Below are 23,582 nucleotides of genomic sequence, written 5' to 3'. Positions count from 1 at the left end.
CAGACTCGTTATCCATTGCACCACTGGCCCACGTGTTTTGTAGTAATTGAAGTGTCTTTCCTGTTTTTGAGCCTATTTTCAGAGTTTTATGGTTATTGAAGTATATACAGAATCACATTTTGGAAATTGACTGTACACTATCTGCAGGGATTGTTTCCCAAAAACGATTTAGGTAAAATAATAATTGTGACTGCTAAAAGATATTTCAAAAATGTGATGAACTTACTCAGAAGGAAGCCCAAACATTCTTCTTTCCTGAATTCTAGAATTTATGTCAAATTCCCAGTACTTTAGTACAATAATTCACAATAAAATTATTCAAAGCATGTTAAGATAGCTTTATAATAAGCATTAAACACAAATAGTGCAAGCACCTTCAAAGAATCTGCTTACTTTCTGAAATTTTCTTAAGATTCAGTATTGTGAAAAAATGGATGATTGAGAAACAAAATCAAAATGCCGTGACCTGGATTCGAACCGGGGTTGCTGCGGCCACAACGCAGAGTACTAACCACTATACGATCACGGCAATTTAAGCGAGCAAGGTAAGAGTCGAACCTACAATCTACAGATCCATAGTCAGACACGTTATCCATTGCCCACTGTCCCGGGTGTCTTGTAGTAATTGAAGTGTCTTTCCAGTTTTTGAGCCAGTTTTGGAGTTTTATGGTTATTGAAGTATATACAGAATCACATTTTGGAAATTGAATGTACACTATCTGCAGGGATTGTTTCCCAAAAAGGTTTTAGGTACAATAATCCTTGTGACTGCTAAAAGATCTTTCAAAAATGTAATGAACTTACTCAGACAGCCCAAACATTCTTCTTTCCTGAATTCCAGAATTTATGTCAAATTCCCAGTCCTTTAGTACAATAATTCACAATTAAATTATTCAAAGCATGTTAAGAAAGCTTTATAATAAGAATTAAAAACAAATAGTGCAAGCACCTTCAAAGAATATTCTTACTTTCTGAAATTTTCTTAAGATTCAGTATTGTGAAAAAATGGATGATTGAGAAACAAAATCATAATGCCGTGACCCGGATTCGAACCGGGGTTGCTGCGGCCACAACGCAGAGTACTAACCACTATACGATCATGCCAATTTAAGTGAGCTAGGTAGGAGTCGAACCTACAATCTTCTGATCTATAGTCAGACACGTTATCCATTGCCCACTGTCCCAGGTGTCTTGTAGCAATTGAAGAGTCTTTCCTGTTTTTGAGCCTGTTTTAAAGTTTTATGGTTATTGAAGTATATACAGAATCACATTTTGGAAATTGACTGTACACTTTCTGCAGGGATTGTTTCCCAAAAATGTTTTAGGTACAATAATCCTTGTGACTGCTAAAAGATCTTTAAAAAATGTAATGAACTTACTCAGACAGAGCCCAAACATTCTTCTTTCCTGAATTCTAGAATTTATGTCAAATTCCTAGTCCTTTAGTAAAATAATTCACAATTAAATTATTCAAAGCATGTTAAGATAGCTTTATAATAAGCATTAAACACAAATAGTGCAAGCACCTTCAAAGAATCTGCTTACTTTCTGAAATTTTCTTAAGATTCAGTATTGTGAAAAAATGGATGATTGAGAAACAAAATCAAAATGCCGTGACCCGGATTCGAACCGGGGTTGCTGCGGCCACAACGCAGAGTACTAACCACTAAATGATCACGGCAATTTAAGTGAGCCAGGTAGGAGTAGAACCTACAATCTACAGATCCATAGTCAGACACATTATCCAATGCCCACTGTCCCGGGTGTCTTGTAGTAATTGAAGTGTCTTTCCTGTTTTTGAGCCTGTTTTCAGAATTTTATGGTTATTGAAGTATATACAGAATCACATTTTGGAAATTGACTGTACACTATCTGCAGGGATTGTTTCCCAAAAACGTTTTAGGTAAAATAATCCTTGTGACTGCTAAAAGATCTTTAAAAAATGTGATGAACTTACTCTGACAGAGCCCAAACATTCTTCTTTTCTGAATTCTAGAATTTATGTCAAATTCCAAGTACTTTAGTACAATAATTCACAATTAAATTATTCAAAGCATGTTAAAATAGCTTTATAATAAGCATTAAACACAAATAGTGCAAGCACCTTCAAAGAATCTGCTTACTTTCTGAAATTTTCTTAAGATTCAGTATTGTGAAAAAATGGATGATTGAGAAACAAAATCAAAATGCCGTGACCCGGATTCGAACCAGGGTTGCTGCGGCAACAACGCAGAGTACTAACCACTATACGATCACGGCAATTTAAGCGAGCCAGGTAGGAGTCAAACCTACAAACTTATGATGCATAGTCAGACACGTTATCCATTGCACCACTGGCCCACGTGTTTTGTAGCAATTGAAGTGTCTTTCCTGTTTTTGAGCCTTTTTTCAGAGTTTTATGGTTATTGAAGTATATACAGAATCACATTTTGGAAATTGACTGTACACTATCTGCAGGGATTGTTTCCCAAAAACGTTTTAGGTAAAATAATCCTTGTGACTGCTAAAAGATCTTTAAAAAATGTGATGAACTTACTCTGACAGAGCCCAAACATTCTTCTTTCCTGAATTCTAGAATTTATGTCAAATTCCCAGTACTTTAGTACAATAATTCACAATTAAATTATTCAAAGCATGTTAAGATAGCTTTATAATAAGCATTAAACACAAATAGTGCAAGCACCTTCAAAGAATCTGCTTACTTTCTGAAATTTTCTTAAAATTCAGTATTGTGAAAAAATGGATGGTTGAGAAACAAAATCAAAATGCCGTGACCTGTTTTCGAACCGGGTTTCTGCGGCCACAATGCAGAGTACTAACCACTATGCGATCAAGGCAATATAAGCGAGCCAAGTAGGAGTCGAACCTACAATCTTCTGATCCGTAGTCAGACGCGTTATCCATTGCGCCACTGGTTCACGTGTTTTGTAGTAATTGAAGTGTCTTTCCTGTTTTTGAGACTTTTTTCAGAGTTTTATGGTTATTGAAGTATATACAGAATCACATTTTGGTAATTGACTGTACACTATCTGCAGGGATTGTTTCCCAAAAACGTTTTAGGTAAAATAATCCTTGTGACTGCTAAAAGATCTTTAAAAAATGTGATGAACTTACTCAGACAGAGCCCAAACATTCTTCTTTCCTGAATTCCAGAATTTATGTCAAATTCCTAGTCCTTTAGTAAAATAATTCACAATTAAATTATTCAAAGCATGTTAAGATAGCTTTATAATAAGCATTAAACATAAATAGTGCAAGCACCTTCAAAGAATCTGCTTACTTTCTGAAATTTTCTTAAGATTCAGTATTGTGAAAAAATGGATGATTGAGAAACAAAATCAAAATGCCGTGACCCGGATTCGAACCGGGGTTGCTGCGGCCACAACGCAGGGTACTAACCACTATATGATCACGGCAATTTAAGTGAGCCAGGTAGGAGTAGAACCTACAATCTACAGATCCATAGTCAGACACGTTATCCATTGCCCACTGTCCCGGGTGTCTTGTAGTAATTGAAGTGTCTTTCCTGTTTTTGAGCCTGTTTTCAGAATTTTATGGTTATTGAAGTATATACAGAATCACATTTTGGAAATTGACTGTACACTATCTGCAGGGATTGTTTCCCAAAAACGTTTTAGGTAAAATAATCCTTGTGACTGCTAAAAGATCTTTAAAAAATGTGATGAACTTACTCTGACAGAGCACAAACATTCTTCTTTTCTGAATTCTAGAATTTATGTCAAATTCCAAGTACTTTAGTACAATAATTCACAATTAAATTATTCAAAGCATGTTAAGATAGCTTTATAATAAGCATTAAACACAAATAGTGCAAGCACCTTCAAAGAATCTGCTTACTTTCTGAAATTTTCTTAAGATTCAGTATTGTGAAAAAATGGATGATTGAGAAACAAAATCAAAATGCCTTGACCTGTTTTCGAACCGGGGTTGCTGCGGCCACAACACAGAGTACTAACCACTATACGATCACGGCAATATAAGCGAGCCAGGTAGGAGTCGAACCTACAATCTTCTGATCCATAGTCAGACGCGTTATCCATTGTGCCACTGGCCCACGTGTTTTGTAGTAATTGAAGTGTCTTTCCTGTTTTTGAGCCTATTTTCAGAGTTTTATGGTTATTGAAGTATATACAGAATCACATTTTGGAAATTGACTGTAGACTATCTGCAGGGATTGTTTCCCAAAAACGTTTTAGGTAAAATAATAATTGTGACTGCTAAAAGATATTTCAAAAATGTGATGAACTTACTCAGAAGGAAGCCCAAACATTCTTATTTCCTGAATTCTAGAATTTATGTCAAATTCACAGTACTTTAGTACAATAATTCACAATTAAATTATTCAAAGCATGTTAAGATAGCTTTATAATAAGCATTAAACACAAATAGTGCAAGCACCTTCAAAGAATCTGCTTACTTTCTGAAATTTTCTTAAGATTCAGTATTTTGAAAAAATGGATGATTGAGAAACAAAATCAAAATGCTGTGACCCGGATTCGAACCGGGGTTGATACGGCCACAGCGCAGAGTACTAACCACTATACGATCACGGCAATTTAAGCAAGCCAGGTAGGAGTCGAACCTACAATCTTCTGATCCGTAGTCAGACGCATTATCCATTTCGCCACTGGCCCACGTGTTTTGTAGTTATTGAAGTGTCTTTCCTGTTTTTGAGCCTTTTTTCAGAGTTTTATGGTTATTGAAGTATATACAGAATCACATTTTGGAAATTGACTGTACACTATCTGCAGGGATTGTTTCCCAAAAACGTTTTAGGTAAAATAATCCTTGTGACTGCTAAAAGATCTTTAAAAAATGTGATGAACTTACTCTGACAGAGCCCAAACATTCTTCTTTCCTGAATTCTAGAATTTATGTCAAATTTCAAGTACTTTAGTACAATAATTCACAATTAAATTATTCAAAGCATGTTAAGATAGCTTTATAATAAGCATTAAACACAAATAGTGCAAGCACCTTCAAAGAATCTGCTTACTTTCTGAAATTTTCTTAAGTTTCAGTATTGTGAAAAAATGGATGATTGTGAAACAAAACCAAAATGCCGTGACCTGTTTTCGAACCGGGGTTGCTGCGGCCACAACGCAGAGTACTAACCACTATGCGAACAAGACAATATAAGCGAGCCAGGTAGGAGTCGAACCTACAATCTTCTGATTCGTAGTCAGACACGTTATCCATTGCGCCACTGGCCCACGTGTTTTGTAGTAATTGAAGTGTCTTTCCTGTTTTTGAGCCTTTTTTCAGAGTTTTATGGTTATTGAAGTATATACAGAATCACATTTTGGAAATTGACTGTACACTATCTGCAGGGATTGTTTCCCAAAAACGTTTTAGGTAAAATAATAATTGTGACTGCTAAAAGATATTTCAAAAATGTGATGAACTTACTCAGAAGGAAGCCCAAACATTCTTATTTCCTGAATTCTAGAATTTATGTCAAATTCACAGTACTTTAGTACAATAATTCACAATTAAATTATTCAAAGCATGTTAAGATAGCTTTATAATAAGCATTAAACACAAATAGTGCAAGCACCTTCAAAGAATCTGCTTACTTTCTGAAATTTTCTTAAGATTCAGTATTGTGAAAAAATGGATGATTGAGAAACAAAATCAAAATGCCGTGACCCGGATTCGAACCGGGGTTGCTGCGGCCACAACGCAGAGTACTAACCACTATACGATCACGGCAATTTAAGCGAGCCAGGTAGGAGTAGAACCTACAATCTACAGATCCATAGTCAGAGAGGTTATCCATTGCCCACTGTCCCGGGTGTCTTGTAGTAATTGAAGTGTCTTTCCTGTTTTTGAGCCTGTTTTCAGAATTTTATGGTTATTGAAGTATATACAGAATCACATTTTGGAAATTGACTGTACACTATCTGCAGGGATTGTTTCCCAAAAACGTTTTAGGTAAAATAATCCTTGTGACTGCTAAAAGATCTTTAAAAAATGTGATGAACTTACTCTGACAGAGCCCAAACATTCTTCTTTCCTGAATTCTAGAATTTATGTCAAATTCCCAGTCCTTTAGTACAATAATTCACAATTAAATTATTCAAAGCATGTTAAGATAGCTTTATATTAAGCATTAAACACAAATAGTGCAAGCACCTTCAAAGAATCTGCTTACTTTCTGAAATTTTCTTAAGATTCAGTATTGTGGAAAAATGCATGATTGTGAAACAAAATTAAAATGCTGTGACCTGTTTTCGAACCGGGGTTGCTGCGGCCACAACGCAGAGTACTAACCACTTTATGATCACTGAAATTTAAGCGAGCAAGGTAGGAGTTGAACCTACAAACTTATGATCCGTAGTCAGACACGTTATCCATTGCGCCACTGGCCCAGGTGCCCTGTAGTAATTGAAGTGTCTTTCCTGTTTTTGAGCCAGTTTTGGAGTTTTATGGTTATTGAAGTATATACAGAATCACATTTTGGAAATTGACTGTCCACTATCTGCAGGGATTGTTTCCCAAAAACGTTTTAGGTACAATAATCCTTGTGACTGCTAAAAGATCTTTCAAAAATGTAATGAACTTACTCAGACAGAGCCCAAACATTCTTCTTTCCTGAATTCCAGAATTTATGTCAAATTCCCAGTCCTTTAGTACAATAATTCACAATTAAATTATTCAAAGCATGTTAAGATAGCTTTATAATAAGCATTAAACACAAATAGTGCAAGCACCTTCAAAGAATCTGCTTACTTTCTGAAATTTTCTTAAGATTCAGTATTGTGAAAAAATGGATGATTGAGAAACAAAATCAAAATGCCGTGACCCGGATTCGAACCGGGGTTGCTGCGGCCACAACGCAGAGAACTAACCACTATACGATCTTGGCAATTTAAGCGAGCCAGGTAGGAGTCGAACCTACAATTTACAGATCCATAGTCAGACACGTTATCCATTGCCCACTGTCCCCGGTGTCTTGTAGTAATTGAAGTGTCTTTCCTGTTTTTGAGCCTGTTTTCAGAATTTTATGGTTATTGAAGTATATACAGAATCACATTTTGGAAATTGACTCTACACTATCTGCAGGGATTGTTTCCCAAAAACGTTTTAGGTAAAATAATCCTTGTGACTGCTAAAAGATCTTTAAAAAATGTGATGAACTTACTCAGACAGAGCCCAAACATTCTTCTTTCCTGAATTCCAGAATTAATGTCAAATTCCCAGTCCTTTAGTACAATAATTCACAATTAAATTATTCAAAGCATGTTAAGATAGCTTTATAATAAGCATTAAACACAAATAGTGCAAGCACCTTCAAAGAATCTGCTTACTTTCTGAAATTTTCTTAAGATTCAGTATTGTGAAAAAATGGATGATTGTGAAACAAAATCAAAATGCTGTGACCCGTTTTCGAACCTGGGTTGCTGCAGCCACAACGCAGAGTACTAACCACTATACGATCACGGCAATTTAAGCGAGCCTGGTAGGAGGTGAATCTACAATCATCAGATCCATAGTCAGACACGTTATCCTTTGCCCACTGTCCCAGGTGTCTTGTAGTAATTGAAGTGTCTTTCCTGTTTCTGAGCCAGTTTTCAGAGTTTTATGGTTATTGAAGTATATATAGATTCACATTTTGGAAATTGACTGTACACTATCTGCAGGGATTGTTTCCCAAAAACGTTTTAGGTACAATAATCCTTGTGACTCCTAAAAGATCTTTCAAAAATTTAATGAACTTACTCAGACAGAGCCGAATCATTCTTCTTTCCTGAATTCCAGAATTTATGTCAAATTCCTAGTCCTTTAGTAAAATAATTCACAATTAAATTATTCAAAGCATGTTAAGATAGCTTTATATTAAGCATTAAACACAAATAGTGCAAGCACCTTCAAAGAATCTGCTTACTTTCTGAAATTTTCTTAAGATTCAGTATTGTGAAAAAATGCATGATTGTGAAACAAAATTAAAATGCTGTGACCTGTTTTCGAACCGGGGTTGCTGCGGCCACAACGCAGAGTACTAACCACTATACGATCATGGAAATATAAGCGAGCCAGGTAGAAGTTGAACCTACAAACTTATGATCCATAGTCAGACACATTATCCATTGCGCCACTGGCCCAGGTGCCCTGTAATAATTGAAGTGTCGTTCCTGTTTTTGAGCCTGTTTTAGAGTTTTATGGTTATTGAAGTATATACAGAATCACATTTTGGAAATTGACTGTACACTATCTGCAGTGATTGTTTCCCAAAAACGTTTTAGGTACAATAATCCTTGTGAATGCTAAAAGATCTTTCAAAAATGTAATGAACTTACTCAGACAGAGCCCAAACATTCTTCTTTCCTGAATTCCAGAATTTAAGTCAAATTCCCAGTCCTTTAGTACAATAATTCACAATTAAATTATTCAAAGCATGTTAAGATAGCTTAATAATAAGCATTAAACACAAATAGTGCAAGCACCTTCAAAGAATCTGCTTATTTTCTGAAATTTTCTCAAGATTCAGTATTGTGAAAAAATGGATGATAGAGAAACAAAATCAAAATGCGGTGACCCGGATTCGAACCAGGGTTACTGCGGCCACAACGCAGAGTACTAACCTCTATACAATCATGACAATTTAAGTGAGCTAGGTAGGAGTCTATCCTACAATTTTCTGATCCGTAGTCAGACGCGTTATCCATTGCGCCACTGGCCCAGGTGCCCTGTAGTAATTGAAGTGACCCACTTTCGAACCGTGGTTGCTGCGGCCACAATGCAGAGTACTAACCACTGTACAATCATGGAAATATAATCGAGCCAGGTAAGAATTGAACCAACAATCTTCTGATCCGTAGTCAGACGCGTTATCCATTGCGCCACCGGCCCAGTTGTCTTGGAGTAATTGAAGTGTCTTTCCTGTTTTTGAGCCTGTTTTCAGAGTTTTATGGTTATTGAAGTATATACAGAATCACATTTTGGAAATTGACTGTACACTCTCTGCAGGGATTGTTTCCCAAAAATGTTTTAGGTACAATAATCCTTGTGACTGCTAAAAGATCTTTCAAAAATGTAATGAACTTACTCAGACAGAGCCCAAACATTCTTCTTTCCTGAATTCCAGAATTTATGTCAAATTCCCAGTCCTTTATTAAAATAATTCACAATTAAATTATTCAAAGCATGTTAAGATAGCTTTATAATAAGCATTAAACACAAATAGTGCAAGCACCTTCAAAGAATCTGCTTACTTTCTGAAATTTTCTTAAGATTCAGTATTGTGGAAAAATGCATGATTGTGAAACAAAATTAAAATGCTGTGACCTGTTTTCGAACCGGGGTTGCTGCGGCCACAACGCAGAGTACTAACCACTTTATGATCACTGAAATTTAAGCGAGCAAGGTAGGAGTTGAACCTACAAACTTATGATCCGTAGTCAGACACGTTATCCATTGCGCCACTGGCCCAGGTGCCCTGTAGTAATTGAAGTGTCTTTCCTGTTTTTGAGCCAGTTTTGGAGTTTTATGGTTATTGAAGTATATACAGAATCACATTTTGGAAATTGACTGTCCACTATCTGCAGGGATTGTTTCCCAAAAACGTTTTAGGTACAATAATCCTTGTGACTGCTAAAAGATCTTTCAAAAATGTAATGAACTTACTCAGACAGAGCCCAAACATTCTTCTTTCCTGAATTCCAGAATTTATGTCAAATTCCCAGTCCTTTAGTACAATAATTCACAATTAAATTATTCAAAGCATGTTAAGATAGCTTTATAATAAGCATTAAACACAAATAGTGCAAGCACCTTCAAAGAATCTGCTTACTTTCTGAAATTTTCTTAAGATTCAGTATTGTGAAAAAATGGATGATTGAGAAACAAAATCAAAATGCCGTGACCCGGATTCGAACCGGGGTTGCTGCGGCCACAACGCAGAGAACTAACCACTATACGATCATGGCAATTTAAGCGAGCCAGGTAGGAGTCGAACCTACAATTTACAGATCCATAGTCAGACACGTTATCCATTGCCCACTGTCCCCGGTGTCTTGTAGTAATTGAAGTGTCTTTCCTGTTTTTGAGCCTGTTTTCAGAATTTTATGGTTATTGAAGTATATACAGAATCACATTTTGGAAATTGACTCTACACTATCTGCAGGGATTGTTTCCCAAAAACGTTTTAGGTAAAATAATCCTTGTGACTGCTAAAAGATCTTTAAAAAATGTGATGAACTTACTCAGACAGAGCCCAAACATTCTTCTTTCCTGAATTCCAGAATTAATGTCAAATTCCCAGTCCTTTAGTACAATAATTCACAATTAAATTATTCAAAGCATGTTAAGATAGCTTTATAATAAGCATTAAACACAAATAGTGCAAGCACCTTCAAAGAATCTGCTTACTTTCTGAAATTTTCTTAAGATTCAGTATTGTGAAAAAATGGATGATTGTGAAACAAAATCAAAATGCTGTGACCCGTTTTCGAACCTGGGTTGCTGCAGCCACAACGCAGAGTACTAACCACTATACGATCACGGCAATTTAAGCGAGCCTGGTAGGAGGTGAATCTACAATCATCAGATCCATAGTCAGACACGTTATCCTTTGCCCACTGTCCCAGGTGTCTTGTAGTAATTGAAGTGTCTTTCCTGTTTCTGAGCCAGTTTTCAGAGTTTTATGGTTATTGAAGTATATATAGAATCACATTTTGGAAATTGACTGTACACTATCTGCAGGGATTGTTTCCCAAAAACGTTTTAGGTACAATAATCCTTGTGACTCCTAAAAGATCTTTCAAAAATTTAATGAACTTACTCAGACAGAGCCGAATCATTCTTCTTTCCTGAATTCCAGAATTTATGTCAAATTCCTAGTCCTTTAGTAAAATAATTCACAATTAAATTATTCAAAGCATGTTAAGATAGCTTTATATTAAGCATTAAACACAAATAGTGCAAGCACCTTCAAAGAATCTGCTTACTTTCTGAAATTTTCTTAAGATTCAGTATTGTGAAAAAATGCATGATTGTGAAACAAAATTAAAATGCTGTGACCTGTTTTCGAACCGGGGTTGCTGCGGCCACAACGCAGAGTACTAACCACTATACGATCATGGAAATATAAGCGAGCCAGGTAGAAGTTGAACCTACAAACTTATGATCCATAGTCAGACACATTATCCATTGCGCCACTGGCCCAGGTGCCCTGTAATAATTGAAGTGTCGTTCCTGTTTTTGAGCCTGTTTTAGAGTTTTATGGTTATTGAAGTATATACAGAATCACATTTTGGAAATTGACTGTACACTATCTGCAGTGATTGTTTCCCAAAAACGTTTTAGGTACAATAATCCTTGTGAATGCTAAAAGATCTTTCAAAAATGTAATGAACTTACTCAGACAGAGCCCAAACATTCTTCTTTCCTGAATTCCAGAATTTAAGTCAAATTCCCAGTCCTTTAGTACAATAATTCACAATTAAATTATTCAAAGCATGTTAAGATAGCTTAATAATAAGCATTAAACACAAATAGTGCAAGCACCTTCAAAGAATCTGCTTATTTTCTGAAATTTTCTCAAGATTCAGTATTGTGAAAAAATGGATGATAGAGAAACAAAATCAAAATGCGGTGACCCGGATTCGAACCAGGGTTACTGCGGCCACAACGCAGAGTACTAACCTCTATACAATCATGACAATTTAAGTGAGCTAGGTAGGAGTCTATCCTACAATTTTCTGATCCGTAGTCAGACGCGTTATCCATTGCGCCACTGGCCCAGGTGCCCTGTAGTAATTGAAGTGACCCACTTTCGAACCGTGGTTGCTGCGGCCACAATGCAGAGTACTAACCACTGTACAATCATGGAAATATAAGCGAGCCAGGTAAGAGTCGAACCTACAATCTACAGATCCATAGTCACACACGTTATCCATTGCCCACTGTCCCGGGTGTCTTGTAGTAATTGAAGTGTCTTTCCAGTTTTTGAGCCAGTTTTGGAGTTTTATGGTTATTGTAGTATATACAGAATCACATTTTGGAAATTGAATGTACACTATCTGCAGGGATTGTTTCCCAAAAATGTTTTAGGTACAATAATCCTTGTGACTGCTAAAAGATCTTTCAAAACTGTAATGAACTTACTCAGACAGAGCCCAAACATTCTTCTTTCCTGAATTCCAGAATTTATGTCAAATTCCCAGTCCTTTATTAAAATAATTCACAATTAAATTATTCAAAGCATGTTAAGATAGCTTTATAATAAGCATTAAACACAAATAGTGCAAGCACCTTCAAAGAATCTGCTTACTTTCTGAAATTTTCTTAAGATTCAGTATTGTGAAAAAATGGATGATTGAGAAACAAAATCAAAATGCCATGACCTGTTTTCGAACCGGGGTTGCTGCGGCCACAACTCAGAGTACTAACCACTATACGATCAAGGCAATATAAGCGAGCCAGGTAGGAGTCGAACCTACAATCTTCTGATCCGTAGTCAGACGCGTTATCCATTGCGCCACTGGCCCAAGTGATTTGTAGAAATTGAAGTGTCTTTCCTGTTTTTGAGCCTATTTTCAGAGTTTTATGGTTATTGAAGTGTATACAGAATCACATTTTGGAAATTGACTGTACACTATCTGCAGGGATTGTTTCCCAAAAACGTTTTAGGTAAAATAATAATTGTGACTGCTAAAAGATATTTCAAAAATGTGATGAACTTACTCAGACAGAGCCCAAACATTCTTCTTTCCTGAATTCCAGAACTTATGTCAAATTCCCAGTCCTTTAGTAAAATAATTCACAATTAAATTATTCAAAGCATGTTAAGATAGCTTTATAATAAGCATTAAACACAAATAGTGCAAGCACCTTCAAAGAATCTGCTTACTTTCTGAAATTTTCTTAAGATTCAGTATTGTGAAAAAATGGATGATTGAGAAACAAAATCAAAATGCCGTGACCCGGATTCGAACCAGGGTTGCTGGGGCCACAACGCAGAGTACTAACCACTATACGATCACGGCAATTTAAGCGAGCCAGGTTGGAGTCGAACCTACAATCTTCAGATCCATAGTCAGACGCGTTATCCATTGCCCACTGTCCCAGGTGTCTTGTAGTAATTGAAGTGTCTTTCCTGTTTCAGAGCCTGTTTTCAGAGTTTTATGGTTATTGAAGTATATACAGAATCACATTTTGGAAATTGACTGTACACTATCTGCAGGGATTGTTTCCCAAAAACGTTATAGGTACAATAATCCTTGTGACTCCTAAAAGATCTTTGAAAAATTTAATGAACTTACTCAGACAGAGCCCAAACATTCTTCTTTCCTGAATTCCTGAATTTAAGTCAAATTCCCAGTCCTTTAGTACAATAATTCACAATTAAATTATTCAAAGCATGTTAAGATAGCTTTATAATAAGCATTAAACACAAATAGTGCAAGCACCTTCAAAGAATCTGCTTACTTTCTGAAATTTTCTTAAGATTCAGTATTGTGAAAAAATGGATGATTGAGAAACAAAATCAAAATGCCGTGAACCGGATTCGAACCGGGGTTGCTGCGGCCACAACGCAGAGTACTAACCACTATACGATCACGGCAATTTAAGCGAGCCAGGTAAGAGTCGAACCTACAATCTACAGATCCATAGTCACACACGTTATCCATTGCCCACTGTCCCGGGTGTCTTGTAGTAATTGAAGTGTCTTTCCAGTGTTTGAGCCAGTTTTGGAGTTTTATGGTTATTGAAGTATATACAGAATCACATTTTGGAAATTGAATGTACACTATCTGCAGGGATTGTTTCCCAAAAATGTTTTAGGTACAATAATCCTTGTGACTGCTAAAAGATCTTTCAAAACTGTAATGAACTTACTCAGACAAAGCCCAAACATTCTTCTTTCCTGAATTCCAGAATTTATGTCAAAATTCCCAGTCCTTTATTAAAATAATTCACAATTAAATTATTCAAAGCATGTTAAGATAGCTTTATAATAAGCATTAAACACAAATAGTGCAAGCACCTTCAAAGAATCTGCTTACTTTCTGAAATTTTCTTAAGATTCAGTATTGTGAAAAAATGGATGATTGAGAAACAAAATCAAAATGCCGTGACCTGTTTTCGAACCGGGGTTGCTGCGGCCACAACTCAGAGTACTAACCACTATACGATCAAGGCAATATAAGCAAGCCAGGTAGGAGTCAAACCTACAATCTTCTGATCCGTAGTCAGACGCGTTATCCATTGCGCCACTGGCCCACGTGTTTTGTAGTAATTGAAGTGTCTTTCCTGTTTTTGAGCCTTTTTTCAGAGTTTTATGGTTATTGAAGTACATACAGAATCACATTTTGGAAATTGACTGTACACTATCTGCAGGGATTGATTCCCAAAAACGATTTAGGTACAGTAATCCTTGTGACTGCTAAAAGATCTTTCAAAAATTTAATGAACTTACTCAGACAGAGCCCAAACATTCTTCTTTCCTGAATTCCAGAACTTATGTCAAATTCCCAGTCCTTTAGTAAAATAATTCACAATTAAATTATTCAAAGCATGTTAAGATAGCTTTATAATAAGCATTAAACACAAATAGTGTAAGCACCTTCAAAGAATCTGCTTACTTTCTGAAATTTTCTTAAGATTCAGTATTGTGAAAAAATGGATGATTGAGAAACAAAATCAAAATGCCGTGACCCGGATTCGAACCGGGGTTGCTGCGGCCACAACGCAGAGTACTAACCACTATACGATCACGGCAATTTAAGCAAGCCAGGTAAGAGTCGAACCTACAATCTACAGATCCATAGTCACACACGTTCTCCATTGCCCACTGTCCCGGGTGTCTTGTAGTAATTGAAGTGTCTTTCCAGTTTTTGAGCCAGTTTTGGAGTTTTATGGTTATTGTAGTATATACAGAATCACATTTTGGAAATTGAATGTACACTATCTGCAGGGATTGTTTCCCAAAAATGTTTTAGGTACAATAATCCTTGTGACTGCTAAAAGATCTTTCAAAACTGTAATGAACTTACTCAGACAGAGCCCAAACATTATTCTTTCCTGAATTCAAGAATTTATGTCAAATTCCCAGTCCTTTATTAAAATAATTCACAATTAAATTATTCAAAGCATGTTAAGATAGCTTTATAATAAGCATTAAACACAAATAGTGTAAGCACCTTCAAAGAATCTGCTTACTTTCTGAAATTTTCTTAAGATTCAGTATTGTGAAAAAATGGATGATTGAGAAACAAAATCAAAATGCCGTGACCCGGATTCGAACCGGGGTTGCTGCGGCCACAACGCAGAGTACTAACCACTATACGATCACGGCAATTTAAGCAAGCCAGGTAAGAGTCGAACCTACAATCTACAGATCCATAGTCACACACGTTATCCATTGCCCACTGTCCCGGGTGTCTTGTAGTAATTGAAGTGTCTTTCCAGTTTTTGAGCCAGTTTTGGAGTTTTATGGTTATTGTAGTATATACAGAATCACATTTTGGAAATTGAATGTACACTATCTGCAGGGATTGTTTCCCAAAAATGTTTTAGGTACAATAATCCTTGTGACTGCTAAAAGATCTTTCAAAACTGTAATGAACTTACTCAGACAGAGCCCAAACATTCTTCTTTCCTGAATTCCAGAATTTATGTCAAATTCCCAGTCCTTTATTAAAATAATTCACAATTAAATTATTCAAAGCATGTTAAGATAGCTTTATAATAAGCATTAAACACAAATAGTGCAAGCACCTTCAAAGAATCTGCTTACTTTCTGAAATTTTCTTAAGATTCAGTATTGTGAAAAAATGGATGATTGAGAAACAAAATCAAAATGCCATGACCTGTTTTCGAACCGGGGTTGCTGCGGCCACAACTCAGAGTACTAACCACTATACGATCAAGGCAATATAAGCGAGCCAGGTAGGAGTCGAACCTACAATCTTCTGATCCGTAGTCAGACGCGTTATCCATTGCGCCACTGGCCCAAGTGATTTGTAGAAATTGAAGTGTCTTTCCTGTTTTTGAGCCTATTTTCAGAGTTTTATGGTTATTGAAGTGTATACAGAATCACATTTTGGAAATTGACTGTACACTATCTGCAGGGATTGTTTCCCAAAAACGTTTTAGGTAAAATAATAATTGTGACTGCTAAAAGATATTTCAAAAATGTGATGAACTTACTCAGACAGAGCCCAAACATTCTTCTTTCCTGAATTCCAGAACTTATGTCAAATTCCCAGTCCTTTAGTAAAATAATTCACAATTAAATTATTCAAAGCATGTTAAGATAGCTTTATAATAAGCATTAAACACAAATAGTGCAAGCACCTTCAAAGAATCTGCTTACTTTCTGAAATTTTCTTAAGATTCAGTATTGTGAAAAAATGGATGATTGAGAAACAAAATCAAAATGCCGTGACCCGGATTCGAACCAGGGTTGCTGGGGCCACAACGCAGAGTACTAACCACTATACGATCACGGCAATTTAAGCGAGCCAGGTTGGAGTCGAACCTACAATCTTCAGATCCATAGTCAGACGCGTTATCCATTGCCCACTGTCCCAGGTGTCTTGTAGTAATTGAAGTGTCTTTCCTGTTTCAGAGCCTGTTTTCAGAGTTTTATGGTTATTGAAGTATATACAGAATCACATTTTGGAAATTGACTGTACACTATCTGCAGGGATTGTTTCCCAAAAACGTTATAGGTACAATAATCCTTGTGACTCTTAAAAGATCTTTGAAAAATTTAATGAACTTACTCAGACAGAGCCCAAACATTCTTCTTTCCTGAATTCCTGAATTTAAGTCAAATTCCCAGTCCTTTAGTACAATAATTCACAATTAAATTATTCAAAGCATGTTAAGATAGCTTTATAATAAGCATTAAACACAAATAGTGCAAGCACCTTCAAAGAATCTGCTTACTTTCTGAAATTTTCTTAAGATTCAGTATTGTGAAAAAATGGATGATTGAGAAACAAAATCAAAATGCCGTGAACCGGATTCGAACCGGGGTTGCTGCGGCCACAACGCAGAGTACTAACCACTATACGATCACGGCAATTTAAGCGAGCCAGGTAAGAGTCGAACCTACAATCTACAGATCCATAGTCACACACGTTATCCATTGCCCACTGTCCCGGGTGTCTTGTAGTAATTGAAGTGTCTTTCCAGTGTTTGAGCCAGTTTTGGAGTTTTATGGTTATTGAAGTATATACAGAATCACATTTTGGAAATTGAATGTACACTATCTGCAGGGATTGTTTCCCAAAAATGTTTTAGGTACAATAATCCTTGTGACTGCTAAAAGATCTTTCAAAACTGTAATGAACTTACTCAGACAAAGCCCAAACATTCTTCTTTCCTGAATTCCAGAATTTATGTCAAAATTCCCAGTCCTTTATTAAAATAATTCACAATTAAATTATTCAAAGCATGTTAAGATAGCTTTATAATAAGCATTAAACACAAATAGTGCAAGCACCTTCAAAGAATCTGCTTACTTTCTGAAATTTTCTTAAGATTCAGTATTGTGAAAAAATGGATGATTGAGAAACAAAATCAAAATGCCGTGACCTGTTTTCGAACCGGGGTTGCTGCGGCCACAACTCAGAGTACTAACCACTATACGATCAAGGCAATATAAGCAAGCCAGGTAGGAGTCAAACCTACAAACTTCTGATCCGTAGTCAGACGCGTTATCCATTGCGCCACTGGCCCACGTGTTTTGTAGTAATTGAAGTGTCTTTCCTGTTTTTGAGCCTTTTTTCAGAGTTTTATGGTTATTGAAGTACATACAGAATCACATTTTGGAAATTGACTGTACACTATCTGCAGGGATTGATTCCCAAAAACGATTTAGGTACAGTAATCCTTGTGACTGCTAAAAGATCTTTCAAAAATTTAATGAACTTACTCAGACAGAGCCCAAACATTCTTCTTTCCTGAATTCCAGAACTTATGTCAAATTCCCAGTCCTTTAGTAAAATAATTCACAATTAAATTATTCAAAGCATGTTAAGATAGCTTTATAATAAGCATTAAACACAAATAGTGTAAGCACCTTCAAAGAATCTGCTTACTTTCTGAAATTTTCTTAAGATTCAGTATTGTGAAAAAATGGATGATTGAGAAACAAAATCAAAATGCTGTGACCCGGATTCGAACCAGGGTTGCTGGGGCCACAACGCAGAGTACTAACCACTATACGATCACGGCAATTTAAGCGAGCCAGGTTGGAGTCGAACCTACAATCTTCAGATCCATAGTCAGACGCGTTATCCATTGCCCACTGTCCCAGGTGTCTTGTAGTAATTGAAGTGTCTTTCCTGTTTCAGAGCCTGTTTTCAGAGTTTTATGGTTATTGAAGTATATACAGAATCACATTTTGGAAATTGACTGTACACTATCTGCAGGGATTGTTTCCCAAAAACGTTTTAGGTACAATAATCCTTGTGACTCCTAAAAGATCTTTGAAAAATTTAATGAACTTACTCAGACAGAGCCCAAACATTCTTCTTTCCTGAATTCCTGAATTTAAGTCAAATTCCCAGTCCTTTAGTACAATATTTCACAATTAAATTATTCAAAGCATGTTAAGATAGCTTTATAATAAGCATTAAACACAAATAGTGCAAGCACCTTCAAAGAATCTGCTTACTTTCTGAAATTTTCTTAAGATTCAGTATTGTGAAAAAATGGATGATTGAGAAACAAAATCATAATGCCGTGACCCTATTTCGAACCGTTGTTGCTGCGGCCACAACGCAGAGTACTAACCACTATACAATCATGGAAATATAAGCGAGGCAGGTAAGAAGTGAACCAACAATCTTCTGATCCGTAGTCAGACGCGTTATCCATTGCGCCACCGGCCCAATTGTCTTGTAGTAATTGAAGTGTCTTTCCTGTTTTTGAGCCTGTTTTCAGAGTTTTATGGTTAATGAAGTATATACAGAATCACATTGTGGAAATTGACTGTACACTATCTGCAGGGATTGTTTCCCAAAAATGTTTTAGGTACAATAATCCTTGTGACTGCTAAAAGATCTTTCAAAAATTTAATGAACTTACTCAGACAGAGCCCAAACATTCTTCTTTCCTGAATTCCAGAATTTATGTCAAATTCCCAGTCCTTTATTAAAATAATTCACAATTAAATTATTGAAAGCATGTTAAGATAGCTTTATAATAAGCATTAAACACAAATAGTGCAAGCACCTTCAAAGAATCTGCTTACTTTCTAAAATTTTCTTAAGATTCAGTATTGTGAAAAACTGGATGATTGAGAAACAAAATCAAAATACCGTGACCTGTTTTCGAACCAGGATTGCTGCGGCCACAACGCAGAGTACTAACCACTATACGATCAAGGCAGGAGTCAAACCTACAATCTTCTGATCCGTAGTCAGACGCATTATCCATTGCGCCACTGGCCCACGTGTTTTGTAGTAATTGAAGTGTCTTTCCTGTTTTTGAGCCTATTTTCAGAGTTTTATGGTTATTGAAGTGTATACAGAATCACATTTTGGAAATTGACTGTACACTATCTGCAGGGATTGATTCCCAAAACGTTTTAGGTACAATAATCATTGTGACTGCTAAAAGATCTTTCAAAAATGTAATGAACTTACTCAGACAGAGCCCAAACATTCTTCTTTCCTGAATTCCAGAATTTATGTCAAATTCCCAGTCCTTTATTAAAATAATTCACAATTAAATTATTCAAAGCATGTTAAGATAGCTTTATAATAAGCATTAAACACAAATAGTGCAAGCACCTTCAAAGAATCTTCTTACTTTCTGAAATTTTCTTAAGATTCAGTATTGTGAAAAAATGGATGATTGAGAAACAAAATCAAAATGCCGTGACCTGTTTTCGAACCGGGGTTGCTGTGGCCACAACTCAGAGTACTAACCACTATACGATCAAGGCAATATAAGCAAGCCATGTAGGAGTCAAACCTACAATCTTCTGATCCATAGTCAGACGCGTTATCCATTGCGCCACTGGCCCACGTGTTTTGTAGTAATTGAAGTGTCTTTCCTGTTTTTGAGCCTTTTTTCAGAGTTTTATGGTTATTGAAGTACATACAGAATCACATTTTGGAAATTGACTGTACACTATCTGCAGGGATTGATTCCCAAAAACGATTTAGGTACAGTAATCCTTGTGACTGCTAAAAGATCTTTCAAAAATTTAATGAACTTACTCAGACAGAGCCCAAACATTCTTCTTTCCTGAATTCCAGAACTTATGTCAAATTCCCAGTCCTTTAGTAAAATAATTCACAATTAAATTATTCAAAGCATGTTAAGATAGCTTTATAATAAGCATTAAACACAAATAGTGCAAGCACCTTCAAAGAATCTGCTTACTTTCTGAAATTTTCTTAAGATTCAGTATTGTGAAAAAATGGATGATTGAGAAACAAAATCAAAATGCCGTGACCCGGATTCGAACCAGGGTTGCTGGGGCCACAACGCAGAGTACTAACCACTATACGATCACGGCAATTTAAGCGAGCCAGGTTGGAGTCGAACCTACAATCTTCAGATCCATAGTCAGACGCGTTATCCATTGCCCACTGCCCCAGGTGTCTTGTAGTAATTGAAGTGTCTTTCCTGTTTCAGAGCCTGTTTTCAGAGTTTTATGGTTATTGAAGTATATACAGAATCACATTTTGGAAATTGACTGTACACTATCTGCAGGGATTGTTTCCCAAAAACGTTTTAGGTACAATAATCCTTGTGACTCCTAAAAGATCTTTGAAAAATTTAATGAACTTACTCAGACAGAGCCCAAACATTCTTCTTTCCTGAATTCCTGAATTTAAGTCAAATTCCCAGTCCTTTAGTACAATAATTCACAATTAAATTATTCAAAGCATGTTAAGATAGCTTTATAATAAGCATTAAACACAAATAGTGCAAGCACCTTCAAAGAATCTGCTTACTTTCTGAAATTTTCTTAAGATTCAGTATTGTGAAAAAATGGATGATTGAGAAACAAAATCATAATGCCGTGACCCTATTTCGAACCGTTGTTGCTGCGGCCACAACGCAGAGTACTAACCACTGTACAATCATGGAAATATAAGCGAGCCAGGTAAGAAGTGAACCAACAATCTTCTGATCCGTAGTCAGACGCGTTATCCATTGCGCCACCGGCCCAATTGTCTTGTAGTAATTGTAGTGTCTTTCCTGTTTTTGAGCCTGTTTTCAGAGTTTTATGGTTAATGAAGTATATACAGAATCACATTGTGGAAATTGACTGTACACTATCTGCAGGGATTGTTTCCCAAAAATGTTTTAGGTACAATAATCCTTGTGACTGCTAAAAGATCTTTCAAAAATTTAATGAACTTACTCAGACAGAGCCCAAACATTCTTCTTTCCTGAATTCCAGAATTTATGTCAAATTCCCAGTCCTTTATTAAAATAATTCACAATTAAATTATTGAAAGCATGTTAAGATAGCTTTATAATAAGCATTAAACACAAATAGTGCAAGCACCTTCAAAGAATCTGCTTACTTTCTAAAATTTTCTTAAGATTCAGTATTGTGAAAAACTGGATGATTGAGAAACAAAATCAAAATACCGTGACCTGTTTTCGAACCAGGATTGCTGCGGCCACAACGCAGAGTACTAACCACTATACGATCAAGGCAGGAGTCAAACCTACAATCTTCTGATCCGTAGTCAGACGCATTATCCATTGCGCCACTGGCCCACGTGTTTTGTAGTAATTGAAGTGTCTTTCCTGTTTTTGAGCCTATTTTCAGAGTTTTATGGTTATTGAAGTGTATACAGAATCACATTTTGGAAATTGACTGTACACTATCTGCAGGGATTGATTCCCAAAAACGTTTTAGGTACAATAATCATTGTGACTGCTAAAAGATCTTTCAAAAATGTAATGAACTTACTCAGACAGAGCCCAAACATTCTTCTTTCCTGAATTCCAGAATTTATGTCAAATTCCCAGTCCTTTATTAAAATAATTCACAATTAAATTATTCAAAGCATGTTGAGATAGCTTTATAATAAGCATTAAGCACAAATAGTGCAAGCACCTTCAAAGAATCTGCTTACTTTCTGAAATTTTCTTAAGATTCAGTATTGTGAAAAAATGGATGATTGAGAAACAAAATCAAAATGCCGTGACCTGTTTTCAAACCGGGGTTGCTGCGGCCACAACGCAGAGTACTAACCACTATACGATCACGTCAATTTAAGCGAGCCAGGTAGGAGTCGAACCTACAAACTTATGATCTGCAGTCAGACACGTTATCCATTGCGCCACTGGCCCAGGTGCCCTGTAGCAATTGAAGTGTCTTTCCTGTTTTTGAGCCAGTTTTGGAGTTTTATGGTTATTGAAGTATATACAGAATCACATTTTGGAAATTGACTGTACACTATCTGCAGGGATTGTTTCCCTAAAATGTTTTAGGTAAAATAATCCTTGTGACTGCTAAAAGATCTTTAAAAAATGTGATGAACTTACTCAGACAGAGCCCAAACATTCTTCTTTCCTGAATTCCAGAATTTATGTCAAATTCCCAGTCCTTTAGTACAATAATTCACAATTAAATTATTCAAAGCATGTTAAGAAAGCTTTATAATAAGCATTAAAAACAAATAGTGCAAGCACCTTCAAAGAATCTTCTTACTTTCTGAAATTTTCTTAAGATTCAGTATTGTGAAAAAATGGATGATTGAGAACCAAAATCATAATGCCAAGACCCATTTTCGCACCGTAGTTGCTGCGGCCACAACGCAGAGTACTAACCACTGTACAATCATGGAAATATAAGCAAGCCAGGTAGGAATTGAACCAACAATCTTCTGATCCGTAGTCAGACGCGTTATCCATTGCGCCACCGGCCAGTTGCCTTGTAGTAATTGAAGTGTCTTTCCTGTTTTTGAGCCTGTTTTCAGAGTTTTATGGTTATTGAAGTATATACAGAATCACATTTTGGAAATTGACTGTACACTATCTGCAGGGATTGTTTCCCAAAAATGTTTTAGGTACAATAATCCTTGTGACTGCTAAAAGATCTTTTAAAACTGTAATGAACTTACTCAGACAGAGCCCAAACATTCTTCTTTCCTGAATTCCAGAATTTATGTCAAATTCCCAGTCCTTTATTAAAATAATTCACAATTAAATTATTCAAAGCATGTTAAGATAGCTTTATAATAAGCATTAAACACAAATAGTGCAAGCACCTTCAAAGAATCTGCTTACTTTCTGAAATTTTCTTAAGATTCAGTATTGTGAAAAAATGGATGATTGAGAAACAAAATCAAAATGCCGTGGCCTGTTTTCGAACCGGGGTTGCTGCGGCCACAACTCAGAGTACTAACCACTATACGATCAAGGCAATATAAGCGAGCCAGGTAGGAGTCGAACCTACAATCTTCTGATCCGTAGTCAGACGCGTTATCCATTGCGCCACTGGCCCAAGTGATTTGTAGAAATTGAAGTGTCTTTCCTGTTTTTGAGCCTATTTTCAGAGTTTTATGGTTATTGAAGTGTATACAGAATCACATTTTGGAAATTGACTGTACACTATCTGCAGG

The 23,582-nt window shown here is 36.2% G+C and overlaps 9 non-coding genes across 9 annotated transcripts; all 9 read right to left on the bottom strand.

Moving 5' to 3' along the window:
- Window positions 1-4,002: 4,002 nt before the first annotated feature.
- TRNAH-AUG (transfer RNA histidin (anticodon AUG)) lies at window positions 4,003-4,075 on the bottom strand. Its single transcript has one exon. It is a non-coding gene; the product is annotated as a tRNA-His (tRNA).
- A 1,086-nt stretch (window positions 4,076-5,161) lies between these two features.
- Window positions 5,162-5,234, bottom strand: TRNAR-ACG (transfer RNA arginine (anticodon ACG)). The gene has a single exon. It is a non-coding gene; the product is annotated as a tRNA-Arg (tRNA).
- Window positions 5,235-5,661: 427 nt separating this feature from the next.
- TRNAH-GUG (transfer RNA histidin (anticodon GUG)) lies at window positions 5,662-5,733 on the bottom strand. The gene has a single exon. It is a non-coding gene; the product is annotated as a tRNA-His (tRNA).
- A 6,706-nt stretch (window positions 5,734-12,439) lies between these two features.
- On the bottom strand, window positions 12,440-12,512 carry TRNAR-ACG (transfer RNA arginine (anticodon ACG)). The gene has a single exon. It is a non-coding gene; the product is annotated as a tRNA-Arg (tRNA).
- A 2,161-nt stretch (window positions 12,513-14,673) lies between these two features.
- Window positions 14,674-14,745, bottom strand: TRNAH-GUG (transfer RNA histidin (anticodon GUG)). The gene has a single exon. It is a non-coding gene; the product is annotated as a tRNA-His (tRNA).
- Window positions 14,746-15,250: 505 nt separating this feature from the next.
- TRNAH-GUG (transfer RNA histidin (anticodon GUG)) lies at window positions 15,251-15,322 on the bottom strand. The gene has a single exon. It is a non-coding gene; the product is annotated as a tRNA-His (tRNA).
- Window positions 15,323-15,907: 585 nt separating this feature from the next.
- Window positions 15,908-15,980, bottom strand: TRNAR-ACG (transfer RNA arginine (anticodon ACG)). The gene has a single exon. It is a non-coding gene; the product is annotated as a tRNA-Arg (tRNA).
- A 6,255-nt stretch (window positions 15,981-22,235) lies between these two features.
- TRNAC-GCA (transfer RNA cysteine (anticodon GCA)) lies at window positions 22,236-22,308 on the bottom strand. The gene has a single exon. It is a non-coding gene; the product is annotated as a tRNA-Cys (tRNA).
- Window positions 22,309-23,391: 1,083 nt separating this feature from the next.
- On the bottom strand, window positions 23,392-23,464 carry TRNAR-ACG (transfer RNA arginine (anticodon ACG)). The gene has a single exon. It is a non-coding gene; the product is annotated as a tRNA-Arg (tRNA).
- Between the last annotated feature and the right edge of the window lie 118 nt (window positions 23,465-23,582).

The sequence above is a fragment of the Taudactylus pleione genome, unplaced genomic scaffold, assembly GCF_031769625.1.
Source record: "Taudactylus pleione unplaced genomic scaffold, aTauple2 ptg000551l, whole genome shotgun sequence".
In the NCBI taxonomy this organism is placed as follows: domain Eukaryota; kingdom Metazoa; phylum Chordata; class Amphibia; order Anura; family Myobatrachidae; genus Taudactylus; species Taudactylus pleione.
Note: the sequence above shows the minus strand (reverse complement) of the source record. Positions and strands in the feature narration are given on the sequence as shown.